Raw genomic sequence first — 20,957 nt, forward strand, 5'->3', positions numbered from 1 at the left:
TAACAGACTGAAGAAATGTGGAAAACGTGGAAAAACTGCACTTATTAACCTGTTTTGAGAATAATATTTGCTTTCTATTAAAAGTTGTTGCTCTTGTCTGTTTAAAAAGAAATAATCTCTGGTGCTTGTGCTCTGCCAACTTCCAATAATAATACAATTGCTGAATGTGACACGCACTTAATACTTGTCTCCCAAACTGATAACTTCGGAATCTCAGACCATCTAATCATTAGTTTTCTTAACTGCTTCTGGCTGGAATCTCTCCCAGAGTGAGGTGCAGGGAGCAGTCCATCACACGACTAACACGGAGAGGCTCATAAAAAGCAGACTTTTGGACTGCGGCGGAGCATGCAAGCTACATACATATATGCTATGTTTGGTATACATCTTTTTTTTCCTTGCTAAAATTAATAATTTAGTATAATAGAGTGATAATGTTAGTAAAGCAGAAAGCTACTCGTAGTCAGACAGCTGTCACTTTCAGTTCAGTTCAATTCAGTTCTATTTTATTTATATAGCACCAAATCATAACAACAGTCGCCTCAAGGCTCTTTATAATATAAAGTAAAGACTCAGCAATACAAAGTAAACAGAGAAAACCCCAACAATCATATGACCCTCTATGAGCAAGCGCTTTGGCGACAGTGGGAAGGAAAAACTCCCTTTTAACAGGAAGAAACCTCCAGCAGAACCAGGCTCAGGGAGGGGCGGGGCCATCTGCTGCGACCGGTTAGGAAGGAAAACAGGACAAAGACATGCTGTGGAAGAGAGACAGAGATTAATAATAACTAATGAGTGAGTGAAACAGAAACACTCAGCAGCCTAGAAGTATTGCAGCATAACCAAGTGAGCATTAAGGGGCCACCTGATTCAGCCCTGACTATATGTTTTATCAAAATGTTTTAATTCTAATCTTAAAAGTAGAGAGTGTGACTCTCTCCCGAATCCAAACTGGGAGCTGATTCCACAGTAGAGGGACCTGGAAGCTGAAGGCTCTACTTTTAAATACTCCAAGAACCACAAGTAAGCCTGCAGTCTTAGAGCAAAGTGCTTTCAGCGCTCATTCTTATATAGCGCTTATAGAAAAGTGAATATAATATAAGAACCAAGAACTTTTACTCCTGCACCATCGAGAGCGTCCTGTCGGCAAACATCTGCACCTGGTTTGGGAACAGCACCAAGCACGACAGACGAGATCTGCAAAGAGTGGTGCGCTCGGCCGAACGCATCATTCATTCAGAGCTCCCTGACCTGCTGTCAATCTACACCAAGCGGTGCAAGTCCAAAGCTAGGAAGATTATGATGGACCTCTCCCATCCCAACAATGGACTCTTCTCACTGTTGAGGTCTGGGAAGCGCTTCCGCTCCCTTAAGGCCGAAACAGAGAGAATGAGGAGGAGCTTCTTCCCCCAGGCTATTCGGGCCCTGAACCAGGTGTAGGACTGGACTCTCCCACACATCACATCACCACACGCACTCTGGTTTTTCTTTATGCACACTTCCTATAATTTATAATCTTTATAATCTCTTTCTGCTATTTGCACATTTTTTACTGTAAATTTTTAAGTTAATTTGTAAATTTTGTAGTAACCTGTAAATTGTAAATACTGTAAAACTTTTTTTCTGTCATTTAATGGTCGGGCATTGCACAGCTACAAGCATTTCACCCCCATGTCATACTGTGTATGGTTGTGTGTGTGTGTGACAAATAAAATTTGAATTTGAATTTGAACCTGTCCATTTGCTGTGTTATGCAAATTTGATAATGGTTACTTTATTAGCTAAGGTTATAAAGTAATTTAAGCCCCTTTCCATCCACAGGAGGATGGAGGAGTGAGACCTCAGTGAGTCAGACGCTGGTGCAGTTTACCACGCTATTGCAACAAATTTCACCTAACGACATCCAGTAACCTCCACTCGCAACCAGTCAGGGAATACACATTTTTCCCTAGCAACTGCAGGTTGCCAGTGCGTAGCTGACCAGTCTCTAGGCCTATGTGACTGGGGGCCCTAGCTGACCTTATCCACTTAAGACAGTAGTTTACTGTTTAGCATGCAATTCTTCTGTGTCAGTGGTCGTGATTGTTTTAAAGAAAAAGATGGATGACTTCGCTCCAGTTCCTCCCACTGTACAAAAATGAAGCTTATGGAAATTGCCACGTTGCATTTTTGGAGTCAGAGTCTGCTCAGTAGTTATTTGGGATGGATCGGTGGTGATTTTTCACTGGATCACGTTCCTGCACGCACACCTGCTCAGTGTGACCATGAACACGCCCCCAGCACGTGTACTTCACTTATAGTCATAATATTTCAATAGTTACTGTTTAGTTTTTTAGTTTTTCTTCATTATAGACAAAGAATTGGTATCAATTAGACACAGGCCACAGAGGTACTGTAAATATAAGATATATTTGAAAATTAAATCTTTTTTTTGCCTTTTGATATTTTAAACATTTAAACTAAAAAAAAAAACCTCGCTGCATCCTCTGCTTGTTTAAGTTTTTCCCCTCAACTGTAAAACAAACCATGTAAAAAAATGTTAAAATATTTCTAAAGGACAAACAATAATCAGTGATTTCTTACTGTGTGACTGGACATTTTGGTTACTGAGTCAACCCAGACATGATGAATGTAATTCCCCCACATGCCGAGCTTTCTCCGACTCCGTTTACAGTTTGTTTCTCAGAGGAGAGTCATGCTTTATTTGGCTCACGTCACTGTTGTTCTTCTGTGCCAAGCTGATCGGCTGACTGCGCTCACATGAAGGGACGGTTTGTGTTTGCGATTGATTAGGCTCACAAAAAAGATATTGATAGGAGGAGAGTACTGTCAACATCTTATACAATGTGGGATTGTTTAAGTGACATTTCTTTGGTTTGTGCGATCTGTTTACTTCAGCACAAATACATGGACGTTTTAGTACAGAAGTTGGTTTATGATGATAAAAACAAAGCGCAGAGAACATTCTGTGATTATGTAAATGATTTTGATCAGTGAGAAGCATTAAAATTTACCAGAAAATGACTGAACCATATCAAAACAGTATCACTGATTATATCACATATTTTTTGTTTTATGCCCAAACTTTTTGAAAGTTGCCAATATCACCGATCCAGCTGCTGTCACCCTCTTTGTGAGTGGTGGAGCCAATTGAGAAAATGAGGATACCTAAACAGGACTATAGTCACGATTTTTCAGTTACATTGTAGCCACACCTTAAATCATGCTTCCTTTTATCATCTCCTTTAGTGTTAACGGCACCATGATTAACAAAACGAACACTGTTGTTTTAAAGAAGGTGTTAAACCAGTGAATGAACCCGTAGCCCCATCAGGAAAGTGTTTGCCAAGATCAGAAATCAAGTGAGAAGTAGGGTTGTATACCATAAACTACACAGTCTGACTTCTTTCTGCAGAGGAGTTACGCCCTGCAGACCATGAGAAAGGATGCAAGTTTAAGACCCTTTTGCATTGGCTATATCTTTATTTTGCATCTGCTCTCTTTCCATATTCCTGCTCATCCTGTAAACCTCAGACTCTCAGCACAGCTCCCGTTCATGCCACTGCAGAAATACTCTGACGATTCTGCCATGGTTGGATGTATTAGCGATGGGCAGGAGGAGGATTGCAGAGGTGTATAGAAAAAAGGGTTGGCAGCCTTTAAATCTTAAGGAAGCTGAGATCCATTAGTGTAAGCAACAAAATGATCGTTGGCTCTGTAGCTGTAGATGCGTCATGAATAAGCCTGCACACCCTCTGCACCACTCATTCAGCTCATTCAGCTCCACTGATACAGGAAAGCTTTCATACCACATGCTCTCACCCTCTATAATACAATACATCTGCCAGGTAAAATTATTCATATTTGAAGCTGAAAGAAGTTTTTTTTTTATTATCGATTCATCATCATTTCAACTGATGTAACAAAAGAATTTGCCAAATATGGTGTAAATATTTGCTCATCATCTCATCCTAATCATCAAGTATTGCCATAGAGAAGTTTTCACCGCTGCATTTGCAACAGTGCTTTTGTAGACAGATGTATTTTGTTATCCCATCCAGCTGAACCGTGGGAGTTCTTCGCACTCGATTTCATGCTTAAACTCAGAGTTGCTTAAACAGTGTTGCTCCACGATTTTTCTACATTTCGCAGCAATTTCCAAAAGCTTCCATCAAAGTGCCAAGTTGTGGTCTTTGTGTTTACCACACTGGAGATTCAGCCCAGTGCATAAAGTCTCAAAGATTCTCTGTGGGGATGAATCCATGTCTAAAAAGATCTCTCATGCTCTTTCAGTCACTCTTTCACAGTCTGAGCTTGATGAATCCTGCATCAATGCAGCATCAGGGAAGAAATAAATCCACTGATAGAAAAAAAAAAAAAAACCCCTGGTCATTCAGTATATTCATGTAGTTGGGGAACCTCATTTTTTGGGCACATGCTGATCCTAAACCTGACCGAGTGACGCAGCTTCAGATCATAACTCTGCCGCCGCAGGCACGATAGGTGCGTCACTTCATTTGCATCACTAATTTCTGAGTATGTGACCGTATTTCTGAATGCCCTCCTAAAACCTAACGGAGGCTAGCCCCCCCCTTCTCACATAGAGTATTTTTGGGTGGCATGCTTGGCTCCCACGAAGCCTCTGCTCTCACAGCTTTGATCCCCTAATTCAAAAACATGTTATGTCAGGGCTTGTTTTTCTTTTAGTGTGGGAAAACCGTGAGAGCCACGAGCCACGATCCCCAGGAGGAAATGCCTTTTCGCAGAGACCAGCATTGCCAAATTTGGACCAGGACTGGGAGCAGAAGGAGAGGTGAGGGAGGGAGTTTTAAGGTTAGACGTGCATACACTTTTTTATGTATTTAGTTTGGAAACGTCTATCCTGGGTCTCTTCCACCCACACTCTTTTTAGAACTGGCACCATAATGAAGGTCTAATTGTAGCGTTTTACAGTCTGGGCTGTGGATGTTTGGACTGTGACAAAATTTTTACTTTGCCTGTATAATAAATTCATTTAATTTTAAAATATGGTCATGATACAAGAATTGTGGCAATGCAAATGACAATGCATGGTTGCCATGACTTCTTCAGGAGTTTCCCCTTGTCCTGGGTTAAATGTGTACAGCTGAACTGCAGGGTTTTATTAGCCTCTGGCTGCTCTTAAAGAGCTGATCCCATACTAAGAACAGAGCTGAACTAGGGATGCCATTCCACTTTCTCTTAATTCCACACGCTGGCTACAGTTGAGCCAGGGTGTGTTCACTGGAAAGCTTTGATTGAATAGGTACCTACACAAAGAACCTCACATATTTGTTGGGACAATGCAGTTAGTTTTTCTTGCACGACGATTGGTTGGTTGAAAATTTGCAGCATTGATTCCTTTCTTGGCGCCCGTTAAAAATGACAAAAAGACATTAAAAGCGTTGTTAAACCACAGCTGAAAGCAGCTGGCTGTGGTGGTGGAAGGTGGCTGCTTCTAGAAATTCTTCTGCTTGCTTCAGACTAGGGCTGCCACGATTAGTCGACTAGTCACGATTACGTCGACTATCAAAATCGTCGACGACTGATTTAATAGTCGACGCGTTGTTTGAAGCTTTGTAAGATCACAAAAGACACAGGAATAAGTAGTAGAGTTTAAGAGTGTAATAACGGACTGAAACAGAAGATGGCAGCACTGCATGTACAAGGATGCCAGCTGCCGTTAAACCCCGAAGAAGAAGAAGCTGTGTCCCAGAATTCATAGCGCAGCCCAGCTCAGTTTACAACAATGGCGGCAGCTAGTTAGTTTTAATGTTGCTCTTATTATTCTTTCTGGGTCACAAAATAAGCGTTTAACATGTTTTCAGGCGAGAATGTAACTGTATAAACCTCAAATATCTGCTCAGTTTATCAAGACACCACATATTTTCAAAAGCGCTCCGACGTTTTCGGAGACATCTGTTACCCACTAGCTCGATAGCTAGCCGGGGGCTAGGCTAACTAGAGCCGTGAGAACACCGGACTTGGCAAATCGTTTTCAAACCCACTGAGGTCTTTCGCTACTCAGGTTAAACATGATATATAAGTCACTTAGATAACTTCAAAATGTTATTGTTTGGCTTTTTTTAGTATTTTATTTGTTCCTGAGTAAATCGGTTTGACTGAGATTAAAGTTATAGTTTTTGCACAGCTGAATAAACCTCAAGAAGACAACTGATTATCAGAAGTGTGAGATGCTCGAGAATATACTCCGGTGTCCTGTTATATTTTAGATAGGAAGGAGTTTATTAAACTTCACCGAAACAATCTGCAAATTTCATTAAAATTTAATAAACTATCATCTTGTCTTTATTTTTAGTTAGCACATACCTTAAACACTTAAAGATAATGATAGTTATATAACAGCAGATGGATGCATGATCTGATTAGTTGACTAATCGCAAAAATAATCGGTGACTAGTTGACTATCAAAATAATCGTTTGTGGCAGCCCTACTTCAGACCTGAAATCAAAATGTCAGATGCTGTGATGTCCCTAACATTAAACCAAAGATGTTTTACAACAGTTTATATAATGGAAAAAAAGAAAAAAAAACTCCCATAACTCCTGGGTTTGAATCTAGTACTCACAGTAGGGATCAATGGATGAATAGAAGGATGCTGAAAACTTCCAGGAGAAAAGTATTTACCTTATTTGTTTTGATAATAAAAACATTGTTATAGTATTTTGCAAAATGTTCTGCAACCTCTGAGTTCATGTTCTGGTTAGCATGATCTTCTCAGAGGTCGCCTGGGCTCTCCAGAGCAGAAGGAGGACTACCTGCTGCAGTCCAACAGGGTAGAGTCAGAGTCTGTCCAATCGTGGGGACATCTATGACAACCATAACAGAAGACAGTGAATGAAAATGAAAAATTGAGAGTCACATATGAGGATATTCATTTAAAATTTTGCAAGAACAGTAGAATAGAATAGCAGTATAATGTCCTCGTAAGTGGATATCAGGCCCTTGTTGAGCAAAATTGAGTATTTTGGTCTAAATAACCCAAAATGTGATGTCCACATATGTGGACGCCAGGTCCTAGGAGGTTAAATATGTCTCAAAATAAATAAACAATTTTTTTAAATTAAAAATGTGCATCTAACAGCAAACAAGCAGAGCAGATATCACTGTTAAGGTCATCTCAGGCACAGGTATAGCTGTGAACACAGAGGTCATTTGTTTGTGAGGGGTGGCCAATCAGAAGAGCGTAGAGTTAAAGAGAGGAGAATGGAGTAAAAAATGAGTAATTTAGCAAACATGCTGAGCTTTTGCAGAAAAGTCCAGTGTAACATACGGATGAATTTGCTGTGAATCTAATGTAGTAGAGTCAACTGAAGTTGTGGCTGGAAATCATCAGTACCCATGATAGAAGTATGTCAAAAACACAAACAAGAGCTGCTCTTTGCAGTGTGGTCTTGAAAGTGGCTGCAGTGTTTGAATGTGTGTGTGCTGAAGCTGAGCATGTGTGGGAACCGAAGCGATAAGAAGTTGCTGGGCCTATCTACAATCACAGTGAAAACAGCCCGTTCATGCTGGTGGTTATTCTTAGAACCGAGGAAAAGAGCCTGGAGTCACGAGGACTCACCTGACTGCTATCACACACATTCAAATTCAAGGAAAACCTAAACATCCGACCCCTGCAGGGAGGGAATTTGCTTTTCTGCTGGCTTGGTTTGGGTCCATTCGTCCTCTTGGCGTGAAGAGTCACAACAGAGCAATGCACAGTTTAGAAATTATGGAAGTGGATTGCTGGAATGGGCATTTCAACCAAAAATGCTATTTGACATCCACTGTGACTGCTCAACTTAAAACATCAAGAAAGAGAAGAAACAGCTAAATATACATTTTTATAAGCTCCTTTCTATGGTGACACTTCCATAGGGACTGAAGATGTTCTAGTACGAGGAGGTGGCCCAGTGCTGTGCTACATCAACTTTAATTAGTCTCTTATATACAGCTACATACTGTATATCTATTACCACAGACAGATGTATGTATAAACAGACAGGAACAAACCACAGACATAAAGACTACAGCTGTGTAAACAGTTCTGAAAGGCACAAATAATGAGTTGAGATTAAGTTTAGTAGACCAGCCAAATACAGTTTTTCAGGGTAAAGTGACTCTCCGCCCCAAAGTCTGTCACTTAAGCAGGAAGCTCACTGATCCCCTGCAGACTTCCAGTCCTATAGAAGTTTGTGGAAAAACGTCCCTCAGATTTGACCTCTGCAGACACTTTCCTGAGTTTACGTGCTCAGTCACTTATTTCACATCGGATTGAATAAAGTCCATTTAGTAAAGTTTGGTTGGTCAGTGGCTAGAAGCTGCGATTGACAGCTCGGATCCATCTCTGGCTTGTCTCGTGGTGGGTACGTGCATCTTTTACACTATCTGTGGAAAGTTTCCACAGTTTGTCTGTGAACCAGTAAAAATTCGACTAAAGCAAAGTGAAAGATAAAAAGGGTAAAAGGCAGAAAATCATATCGATCAGTTCCCAGCAAGTCTGAGGCCAAGAGTATATCTGTGTGAGTATTAATGTTAAGAGGTAATAATAAACTGACAGAAACGATGCAGATCAGAGGTTGGGTACAATCCAGAACAACCTCACCGTATTTTATTTAACTATAATTTTCCCAAATACAATAATGATAAGCAGCTAACTTATGAAGTCCCCCTGTTACTGTTTTTCAGCGGCTGTTAAATTCAGTTTATTCCATTTATAGGGTGGCATCAGTTTTTAGGATCATAGGATGGCCGCACGTTTCTTGGGAGACTCGTGTGTTATGGAAACGAGACAAAATTAAACCAGGAGATTAAAATGTGGTGTAAAAATGCTGTGTAGTCCAACATGAATGTGGGCACCTGTTTACACGGATCTTAATTTGATTTATGGATGTTCACGACCTCCATTAAATTCGTTTTATTATTATTATTATTACAGCACATTGTTCTCTGGCCTTGATAATCAGCAGTGTTTACTCTTGTTATCTGGGTCTCACACACACACACAGACAGATTACATCATGCTGCTGTTAATGAATTCTATTATTGTCTGCCACAGAAGACGAGAGAAAAAGGTGTGTGGGGAAACAAGTTTATGTATATGCTTGTAGTTTTTCTCCTGAGCGGTGAAGGTGAGGTCAGTTTTCTAATCCGCACTTAAAAGTTTTATTAGTGTCCAGACTCTTAAACTTCAAAATAAGGGTTAGACACTTCAAAATAAGAAGTAAGCATAGATTTCTGTAGAAGTAACTAATGCAGAGAGGCTCAGCTAATTGTTGTTTGTAAGTTGTAGGAAAGAAGAAAAATGATTTGTGCGTAGAAGATCACTACAAGATCACTTTATTTCAGTTTGCGGGACTTTAAATTTCCTTGTCCAGATTAAATATTTACAGACTTGACTTTTCTAAAAGAGTGCGCTCTGAACTCTGCAACACCATGAGGCCAACGTCTCATACAGAAAGCTGAAATTCCCCAGTTTCCCTCCAGCTTCATTATCCATACTTCCTGTCATTCTTCAGCTCTCTCGCTTACATGGGCTGTCTTTGTTCTCACTAGTCAAGCACACTTTTAACCTGACTTTTTCATTCAAGTAAGATGACTAGCACTTCCATAAAATGGAGTATTGTGTTTGCATTTCTAAGTGCAAGAAGAAACGTGACTGAACTACTCGGTTTACTTAAAGGAGCTCTGCATAATCTCAGAAAAATCATTGTTTTTAATGGAAGTCAGGGCTGCGGAGGGAACTGCAGTCAGGATTCTGTTGCTTGCACTTGCAGACAACTCACCAGTTCATTGGCCAGAACAGTGATGAGGCATGTGCAGATGTGCATGTATGTTGCACTATTGAATGTACCTCTTTTCCGCTAGCGTCGACTCGACTCAGTATCTGTTGTTTTCCATTATCGCCTCAATGTGGGTTCGGGTTGCTAAGTCGTGTAGATCATGTATTTGCTGCCCAGTCTATGACTTTTGTCAGACTTTGGGTAAATTGCTCACTGCTGAGTAGGGATGGGTATCGTTTAGGTTTTATCCGATACCGGTGCCAAACCGGTACTTTTGAAACGGTGCCGGTGCTTAAACGGTGCTCAAACCGGTGCTTAAAGAATGGAGAACACAAAATTGGTCCAAAAACCTTTCATGTTCAGCTGTTTTTTTGTAAAAAGATAACAATGTTAGCCTTTTCTGCAGCTATGGGGCATATATGATATCACACTTGGTTGGAAGCAGTGCTTAAACAATGGAAAAAACACAAACTTTGTCCAAAAACCTCTCATGTTTAACTGTTTTCCACTTTTTCTTTGGTCATTTTAGCCTTTTTGGCCAGGGTGAAGGGAGTATCTGCCATCAAACAAGAAGACAGCCGCATGTAGCTATGATGGTGTTTGCTAGTTCACCCTACATGCATTAATGTAATAACGTGGTTAGCCTACTCAACGTAAATTACACACGAACAACATTAAGCTACTCACGCAGAGAAGAACGGCTGCTGCTGCATCATCATCCTCATCATTTCTGCTACACTGGCAGGGCTAGGGGCCAGGACTCTCCTCTTCGGGTTTTTGGGGGATGTTGCTAACTCCGGGTCCTATAACAGGCACCACACCCGCAGTAGATGTGCTCGGTGTGAGGTTTCGCAGCAAGCTATCAAATACGGTGCATTTCTCGGCTTTTAAAAAAATGCTATGCGTCGCCAGGTGTTTCATCGGATTTGAGGTGTTACCTCCTTTGACAGTATCACAGTATCAGCTTAAAGCACTTGTTGCAGCTGCTGAGTTTGCATCTTTTGCTGTGAAGTACAGCCAGACTTTGACCGCTTCGCCTTGGGCATTTTTAATCTGTAGCTCTGCTCTAAAAGAACATACGTACCTGGCCCCGCCTACTATCCTTGGAAACGTAAAATGATTGGCTAGAATCTAAAGTGTATCACAGCTCAGGAAAAAAAGCACCGAAATAAAGCACTGAAATGTGCGCTGCTTTTCGGTCTGGTTACTACCGTTTATGTCAGAACCGGTACCATCATGGCACCGGATACCGGTACCCATCCCTACTGCTGAGTGTCAAAATTTTGCAGGGTTGATTCTTGTGAAGGAGTCGGTCTCATGACTCATCCATGGACGTCACTCCCAGGCTAATCAGTGGCATGCAGTCTGCTGACATCACATTTGAGTAGATGCTAGCTGAAAAGAGGTCAGCAACTGAGAGGCCAGCATGCATGTTGGGTAACTCTCTCTCGTGTTTTGCACCAAATTAACTCACTCAGGGCTAATCAGGGGGAGCCAGTTTCACTTCTCCATCCCTGCAAAACAAAAGGATGCTTCAAAGAATCAGCTCATAATAAAATAACTACGCACAGCTTCTTCTAGACAGAAAAGGCAAACAAGTGTTTGCATCACATCGTGGTGGTTGAAGGAGTCTGCTGCTGCTCGCTTGATGAAACAAAAATGTTGGATGCCATAAAGTGTCTCATACTGCAGTTGAACTACAACCCGTGTCCACGTCCCTACAGTCAGAAATGGGACAAATGCGTTTACATTTTTGGGCTACAAAAATGTAAACGCATTCATTCATGTGCAGCTATCTCTGCCCCATGAAACCAGAACTCCAGAGAGTAGTTTTAGGAATTCTTTGCGTATGTTTGAAGTACGTCTGTTGGTTTAATTATATGATTTAAATATGGATTTATTTAACAGGCTTTGAGTATGTGTTAAATATGCTGGATCATGTCATAACAAAATACCAAACTAAAGACGAAGAAGCAAAGATCAAATGAATAAAACAAAGTGATATTTTAAAGCAGTTTCTCCCTCTCTTTAGCATTTTTCACATTCAGTCTTTCCACGAGCAGCAGATGGTTCTGGCTCTTCTTTTTAAATGAGGCGTGTTAACAATTTAAACAAACCATTTTAGGAAAACTAAAGAGTTGATGTAGAGACATTTAATGTTTGTGTGTCATACAAATATGCCAAACATCTGCGTGTTCTTTGATTTGCACTGTGTATTGACTTTGTTAACCACATCAAAGCATTTCTCCTCGAGCGCTTGTGGTGGCAGCTTTAAAGAGAAAGACAAAGTGTTTCTCCTTCACTTCTCCCTGTCAGCTCTCCAGTCACATGCCTGCTTCTTATCACGCTAATATTACTGGCTTCCCAGGAACAAACAATTATTTCTTGGCCCTGGTTAGATGGCAGTGCATTCTTCATCTTATCTGCTTGTTATGTAAGCCCGAATTCGTAGAATTTATGAGCTCATGGTGGATTTTTTTAGCAAAAACACGGAATTAAGCAAAATACAAACGCAATGTGAAACGTCACATTGAAGCAGATACATGTGCTTTCATTTTTTTGGACAACACACTTAGTGTCTTTGGTTCTGTATGCATTGAACAAACTGTACATTAACAAAGACACTCTTGGCTTCTCCTTTATTTACGAAGGAGTTGCCACAGCGAATAAATTCTCATATTTGATTTGTCACAGACTCTAATGTCAGCTGCCCTTCCTGATGTAACCCACCCATTTCATTCTGTTAACTGAGTTAGTTTAAGTGCTTTCTGCACTGTAAAATCGAATTAGTTCCCAGAACTCAAAAAAATTGAGGAAACTCGTTGCCTCAAAAAAATTGAGTAAAGCTTAGCTAAAAATGACTAAATTAGGATAACTTATTTATTTTGAGTACTCTGTACAAGCTCATTTGTTCCCAGAACTCAAGAAAATTGGATCAAGTTTACGTAAGATGACCAAGTTAGGGCAACTTACTCATTTTGAGTACACTGTACAGCCTTGTTAGTTCCCAGAACTCAAAAAAATTAAGGAAACTCGTTGCTTCAAAAAAACTAAGTAAAGCTTACTTAAGATGACTGTTAGGACAACAGCCATCATCTATAAAGAACATAAAAAATATAACAGCAAAAGGCAACACTGCTGGAAAAAGGACACGAGATGAATGCTGGAGTGCACAGGGAGCAGTGTTGGTCAAGTTACTTGAAAAAAGTAATCAGTAACTAATTACTGATTACTTCCCCAAAAAAGTAATCCTGTTACTTTACTGATTACTTATTTTCAAAAGTAATTAATTACTTAGTTACTTAGTTACTTAGTTACTTTTTAAAAACACAATTTACAACCTGAATAGGTGATAAAGTGATAGATCTTTCAGCCCAATTCTACTTTTTCTGCATAATTCATCTTACAAAATGTAATCAAATGGAAAAGTCTCTTTTTAAAACTTGTTTTATTAGTTTTAATCTTTTAACTTTATGCATCAAGCAAAAATTAAATTATATGCACCATTCTCTGACTGGAAGAAATTTGTTTAACATTTAAACCTATTTTTTGCACATTCCAGCAGATAAAATATGTTTTTTTTTTTGTGTTTACACTCAGTCTTTCAAATAGATGCAAGTAAAACACAGCAGAAAATAAATAAAGTCAAAGACTAGCGGTCTTGTTGCTCTATTTTCACCTGTAAAGCAGGAGTGGGTGGGCGGAGGTTTACCCTGGTGCAGGTGTGCCGCAGCGGTCAGTTGAAGAATCCGCGAGTTTCTCTGTGAGTTTCCCATTACGTCATAGTGCACTCGGTGCTTGTTTGGAAGTTTAGGGGGTTTTTTTTCGCTGTAAAAAGAAGTTTTCTTCCCACGCACAACGGACACTAATGTTTTTGTCACTTTTTATGGAATCAAACTCAAAGTAAGGTCAGTACTTCCACGCTTTAAACGCTGCACGCTCATACTCTCTCCCGCACTCGATATATGATCCATTGTTGATCTGCACACAGCTGTTGTCACGAACGTGGCACTTGCTTACGTCACTGTCATGAGACATTCTTGCAAAAAAAATCACGGTTTTAGTAACGCAGTAACGCAGCGTTCCTACGGGAAAGTAACGGTAATCTAATTACCGTTTTTGCAATAGTAATCCTTACTTTACTCGTTACTTGAAAAAAGTAATCGGATTACAGTAACGCGTTACTGCCCATCTCTGACAGGGAGTAGTAAAATTCAAGTTAATTATTTTATCATTGAGTGTGCTGATGGTGGTGCTGATGTTCATCTCTGAGGTGATGTCTTCACATTAGAGCTCTGAAGCTTTAAACTGGTGCTTACAGCCTAAAGGAGACGCCAGGTCGGTGACGTTACTTTGATTGAACAGATGTTCTCTGTGTGTGTCTTACCTTCAAGTAGCTACAACTCCAGCAGTGTAAGAGAGATTGAGAATGAAGTAAAACAACATTTATACATTTTGTAAGTTTTCAGATTGATATGTGCATGTTCCTGTGAGAATGTGATGCACAGTGGAATCCTGACCAACGGCCGTAATGATATCCTCCACCTGTGACGTGGACGATTCAACTGTAAGGTAGTGAGTTGAACACATCGCAGGGTGCTGCTGTTGAGCTGCACAGACACTGTAGATTTGCGCAATTTTGACCATTTGTCCTCTACAGGACACCGTAGTTCAAGTTTCTTGTTCGCACGAGCGCCATCTTGGCTCAGTGTTTTCTGTGATTGCTTTGCAAGGGCCAGCAGCAGAGTTGGTTTATGGTATATGCCCCAGCATCTAAATAAACGGCGCCATCCAAGCCACAAATTGAACGCCTGTATCCGACTGGTCTCTCTACTGTGCACCCCAATCCAAGACAAAATTACACAAGGCAGAGTCCGGGGTGTAGGGAGGCCCCTGCACTGGTTGGGTTACACACAATCATGAGTACTAACGCTGGTTGTAATGGTGTATCCACCAGGAGGAGCAGTGTGGAGGAGCATTCATTCATTTACAGCAGGGGTAGCCAACTCCAGGCCTCGAGTGCCGATGTCCTGCAGGTTTTAGACGTGTCCTTGATCCAACACAGATGATTCAAATTGCTAAATGACCTCTTCAACATGTCTTGAAGTTCTCCAGAGGCCTGGTAATGAACTAATCATTTGATTCAGGTGTGTTGACCCAGGGTGAGATCCAAAACCTGCAGGGCAGCGGCACTCGAGGCCTGGAGTTGCCTACCCCTGATTTACAGGGTTCATACACACTTGCGCTGCGATTGCACAGCAATATGTATGTGTGTTTATTTCTGCCAGAAATATGCGGTGCTTTGTTCTTTGTTCGAGTGATTAATAATTTCAGTGAAACGCTGCTGTAGGACAGAACCACGAAGCTCTGGCACTGTGCTCATAGCTGCTGGTAATCCTCACCATCTACAAGTTCCAAATAAATTCAAAGTCATAGCGGAAAATATCAAAGCCCTGCCTGCTTACTCAAGTTGTCTACTGTCTATTTTTAAAATGCTGTACATTGCCCACTATGAATCACCTGTAGTTTTTAAACTCTCCATCAGCGCTCTGCACATCTCTGATAAACTGCTGCAGTAATTTTAAGGCCAAGACCAACTTTTACAAACCGGTAAGAGCGCAAACTATCTATCTATCTATCTAACTATCGCGGCAAAATGTCGAGTAAAAGCACCGAGTTTTTTAAATGGACTAACAATGAGGTGGAGTTGTTGCTGCGAGTAACACAAAAGTACAAAGATGCAAAAGCGAGTGAGAATAAACGAATTTGAAGAAAAGCTATCTGGAGCATGTACAGACTGATATTAATCTTTAATAGGGCTGTCAACATTGAGAGCAAACAAAACAACTGCTGCATAATGCCCTCCGTAATCTTCGTTTAATTGGTCACATGACTGCAACACATGACTAAAATACGTCATCGTTTTCGAAAAGCCTCCGTTTTCGTTGTCCACACTGCGACACAAAAACGGCATTTTCAAATGTATCTACCTTGGAGAGCGTTTTCAAAAAGCTCAGTTTTCCTTGATCGAAAACTACGGAGCCCCGCAGGGGACATGGGAGAAAAAAAAATTAAGACGGACTTTTGCGAGATCTCGCAAAACTAACTCGGGATCTCGCAAAAGTTTTGCGAGATCTCGCAAAAGTTTTGCGAGATCTCGCAAAAGTTTTGCGAGATCTCGCAAAACAAACTCGGGATCTCGCAAAACAAACTCGGGATCTCGCAAAACTTTTGCGAGATCTTGCAAACGTTTTAGCCGCATTCTTCGGACGCTGGCTCGAAGCCGACCGGGAGGTCGAGGCACGATGTGCCGGGAAAGCGGTGTTCCTCCCGGCTGTAGTAGGTCTCGACCTCCCGATAGCTCGGAGCTAACGGGACGTCTCGACCTCCCGTTAGCTCCAAGCTAATGGGAAGAATGCGGCTAAAACTTTTGCGAGATCTCGCAAAAGTTTTGCGAGATCCTGAGTTTGTTTTGCGAGATCTCGCAAAAGTTTTGCGAGATCCTGAGTTTGTTTTGCGAGATCCCGAGTTTGTTTTGCGAGCTCTCGCAAAACTTTTGCGAGATCCCGAGTTAGTTTTGCGAGATCTCGCAAAAGTCCGTCTTAATTTTTTTTTCTCCCATGTCCCCTGCGGGGCTCCGTAGAAAACACCGTCTCAGTGTGGATGGAAGGCCAAAACGGAGAGAAATAGATGCGTTTTCAAATGAAAATGATAGCACGCTGTTTGCAGATTAATAATGGATAATATATTGAGTGCGGGAGAGAGTATGAACGTGCAGCGTTTAAAGCGTGGAAGTACTGACCTTACTTTGAGTTTGAGTCCATAAAAAGTGACAAAAACATTAGTGTCCGTTGTGCGTGGGAAGAAAACTTCTTTTTACAGCGAAAAAAACCCCTAAACTTACAAGCAAGCACCGAGTAGCTACCACGTATTGGGAAATTCACAGAGGAACTGACCGCTGCGGCACACCTGCACCAGGGTAAACCTCCGCCTCACCCACTCCTGCTTTACAGGTGAAAATAGAGCAACAGGACCGCTAGTCTTTGATTTTATTTATTTTCTGCTGTGTTTTACTTGCATCTATTTGAAAGAGTGAGTGTAAACACAAAAAACAAATTTCTTCCAGTCAGTGAATGTTACATATAATTAAATTTTTGCACGATGCATAAAGTTAAAAGATTAAAACTAATAAAACAAGATATATATATATATATATATATATATATATATATATATATATATATATATATATATATATATATATATATATGTGTGTGTGTGTGTATATAATCTCAGATTTCACTATTTAGTCTGAGATTTTGATTCAGAGTTGTTACATGAATATATGCTGATCTCATTATTTAGCCCCCTAAAGGTCCTCTTTAATAAAAACAAGTTTTAAAAAGAGACTTTTCCATTTGATTATTGTATGATGGATTATGCAGAAAAAGTAGAATTGGGCTGAAAGATTTATTGCTTTATCACCTATTCAGGTTGAAATCTCAGACTTCACTATTTAGTCTGAGATTTTGACATTAATATACGCTGTTGTTACATGAATATATGCTGATCTCATTATTTAGCCCCCTAAAGGTCCTCTTTAAGCAGAGAGGCTAGCAAAACAGTCCTTTTTTAGCCCGTGTTAGGCTACTCTTTAAATAGTGGAATGATCATAAAACATGCAGACACAAGTGGAGTATAATAAAGTAGCAGAAAATGGAAATAGTTGAATAAAATTCAAGTAGCCTGGGAAAAATGTAAACCACACTTCTTTAAACTGCAGCACTTTGGCAAAAACAAAGCTACATGTGGAAGCCCTGATGAGCCTTTAGTGAGCTGATGGGATATCCCACTGACAAATTAACAACAGCAGCCAAAAATACAGAGTACACACTCCCTTTAAGGGTTTCTTCACAGATCATAATGAGTCTTTTCATCACCATTAAACTCACATTCCTCCTGCCAAGCTCGACAAATGAGATTGTTGTGCAGCTTTGGCAGAAACACACCATGGCTGTCATGTTAACAAAGCTGTTTTCACTTCGAATTGATTTGAATAAATGTTGTAATAACACTCAGCACTGTCCAATTCCACGCAGCGTTGCTCTTTTCTGCGGTGAAATCATGTTAACCGCCCTGCTGTTTGTTTTCTTTTTCTGACTCGAGCAGAGAGTTTTACACGAGGATGTCATCGTACTGAAAGACGTAGCGATGTTTGCTAACAGCCTTTGTGAGCGTATGACCACAGACCATGTTCTACAGCAGGCATCACTTCCAGTAACACTTCGTTGTTTTACCCGCCTGATATCTGAGAGTCATTAAACTGTCATCTGTTCATCTGCTGCAGCTACAGATTGTGTAAAAATAAACTGAAATCCAATGCAGATAGTTTTATTTGATTATTACATAAAGTGGATTGGGTGATTTGATCCTAACAAACCAAATATGGAGCAAAGAGGATCTTTGCGTGAGACGATGTTGGACAGTAGTCACAACTTCTGAATGCTCAGATAAAAAAAATAAAAATAAAATAAACACATAAATTATTTGGGTAATAGTTCTTGCATCAGTTATATAAAAGACAGATTTTATATTCCAACTTTTCCAACTCTCTAAAAAAAGGGCTCATCCTGTAGTATCAGTGTACAAATGTTCTTGTGACTTACAAACACTACAGAAAAGATGGGACAGAAACTGTCTCTTAACCAGGAAATATTGGTGGCTGATGATTGGATGATTGTTTTTTTTTTTTTGGCAAACAATTACAGTAGTTGCAAAGGTCCACTGATTATCCAGATGTTGAGCACACAACATCCTCAACCTCTGGGTGACTTTTGATTGCAAGGCGGTTGCACAGCTCACCTTGTTGGAGGCACTGGTCGGAAATTTGTGGAGCTCAGATTTTGGATTCACCAGTTAGTTGCAGTGATATCATTTACAAATTGCATGTAATTGTCAGCCTGACATCATTAAATCTCAAACTGATAGGAGATTGATAACAGACAGGTTCCATCTTTTTAGCCGTCTTGATTTGAGTTTTTAAATTGTGTTGATTGGCCACGTAAAACCAGAGTTATGATAAAAATATCTGCAATGTTTAGTTAAATTCCTGAATACTATCGTTGTTTATATTTACTGCTGGAAGAAACGGTAAAAACTGCGTTTTTATAAGAAAAAAGGCTCGAAAGCACTCTCCGCCTGTGAGCAAAAACAAACCCCACCCCCTCTCCCCCGCTGCCCCTTTCCTATTCGTCCAAAAAAGTACCATGTCGACCAATCAAAAAATTATATGGCAACGTGGCATCTAGTTGTTAAGAAACGGGGGGAAGTTTTAGGAGTGACGGCGGTGTTTTGAGATGTGAGAGATTTGAGACGTTTAGCGCAAATCTTGTGTAGTTAGTGTGTAGTGTAGTCAATAGATTTGTTGTGTGTGTCAGAACAATGAGGCGACTGCTGAATGTTACAGGTGTTACAGCAGTGATACATCTGCTGTTGTCAGGCCTGCAGGTATCAGGCTGGTGTTCTCCTTTATCTCATAGTGGACAGAAATTATTTTTTGGAGTGGCACAAATAATTTGTGTGGCATCAAATTTGATGCAGAACAGCTGATTGTTCTGTAAATAGTTTGAAATGTTTATTTAAAAATGCATTGGCTGCATTTAAAAAATAGCTAAATAGCTGCAAAAAACTTTGTTGTTTGCCAAACTGAGTTACTTTTTTGAGGAGTAACTATATAATTATTTTCCCAACATTGGTCATTATATACTGTATTTTGCAGACAGAGTTACAGACTCTCTCCCAGACCACAGACTCATAATACAAGTCAGAGCTTTATAAAAAAAAGAAAAAGAAAAAGAAAGTTGTGTTTTCGAAATTGGAGTTCAAGTTATTTTTACTTCCAATAGTGTTAACATACTACACAGGCCAATGACTAGATTTTTTTTTACATTTTCATTGTAAGTGGGCTAAAGCAGTTTAAAAGTAGTCTAACATAAATGTAAATGCTGTAATTGGATTATTTTAATAAACCATGTAACTTGGATGGATTAGATGCTGGCGTGACCACAGTGCACACGTCTGATGTCGCTCACAGTGGTCCAAGGGACCGCTCAGGGAGTTTGTGTGTTCGCTCAGACACATGAAAAATTAGAGGGAACATTGCTTACACTGAATTACAATTATGGTTTCCAACAAAAAAGATACTTTTCTTTAAAAAGAAAAAACAGAAAATGTTTGATGTTCTAGAACCTGAGTAGTGATCTCAATGCTGAACAAAGACGTGAAATTTTGCATTATTATTATTTTTATTCATTTACTTTACCATAGATCTACATAACAGGGAGTTAAGATTTAAGAGGAGCAGCTTCAGTCTTTCATGTGTGTCTAAACTGATTAATCTGCATTTCAGTGTGTAACCTGGAGGAAAACAGACGTATTATTCTGCTGCTGGTGGAAAATGCAGCACTAAAAGGGACTCCATGTCTGCTGTGCTGGCCTCTCATTTCAGTGGTTACCAGTTACGAACAAAATTGCCTTTAAGATTCTTTAATTTGCTTTTTAAATTGCATTTATACTGGTATCAGATTACGTTGCTAGGACTTTATTTATAAACCTGACCTATTGCCTTTTTTGATCTTGAGTGTGATTTAAGTAAGTAGTTATTTATGAAATGTTACTCTGACGTTGAAAAGATCTTATCTGTCAGCAAAGTGTAGATTTGACGTCATTTATTTTCCGGCTGGTTTTCCAGTGGGACTGCTTTTCAGGACCATTAAATATATTTAAACACGGCTACTCTGACAACACATATTGGTCGGTAAAGTCTCGAAGCGCCTGGCTGAGTGGAGAGGGGTGAACGTGACTGGAAAACTGGACACAATTGGTCCTTTAATGTTAGCTGGTTACTTCAGGGGCAGTTTATCAGATAAACTAGCAACGTTATACAAACCAGTGCTAACATAATTTAAATGTATTTAAGGTTTCTTTAACAGAATCAGTCTACAATGGTGCAGCACATTATTTGTTTAACTTTCCAGGAAATCATTCACAGGTGGACACAAGCACCAAAACAGCCGCAAATACTTTTTCTGACTCATCATCTGATAAAGGTCAATTGCAGCTATTTGAAAATTCAAGATATCTGCTGACTCTGG

The 20,957-nt window shown here is 40.0% G+C and overlaps 1 long non-coding RNA gene across 1 annotated transcript in view; it reads left to right on the forward strand.

Moving 5' to 3' along the window:
• Window positions 1-20,957, forward strand: part of LOC146506233 (uncharacterized) — a 65,658-nt gene that overhangs the window by 32,349 nt on the left and 12,352 nt on the right. Inside the window, exon 2 of the long non-coding RNA XR_014877341.1 lies at window positions 4,708-4,813. This is a non-coding gene — a long non-coding RNA (uncharacterized LOC146506233). The remainder of the gene's footprint in view (window positions 1-4,707; window positions 4,814-20,957) is intronic.

The sequence above is a fragment of the Neolamprologus multifasciatus genome, chromosome 12 (genome assembly GCF_963576455.1).
Source record: "Neolamprologus multifasciatus chromosome 12, fNeoMul1.2, whole genome shotgun sequence".
In the NCBI taxonomy this organism is placed as follows: domain Eukaryota; kingdom Metazoa; phylum Chordata; class Actinopteri; order Cichliformes; family Cichlidae; genus Neolamprologus; species Neolamprologus multifasciatus.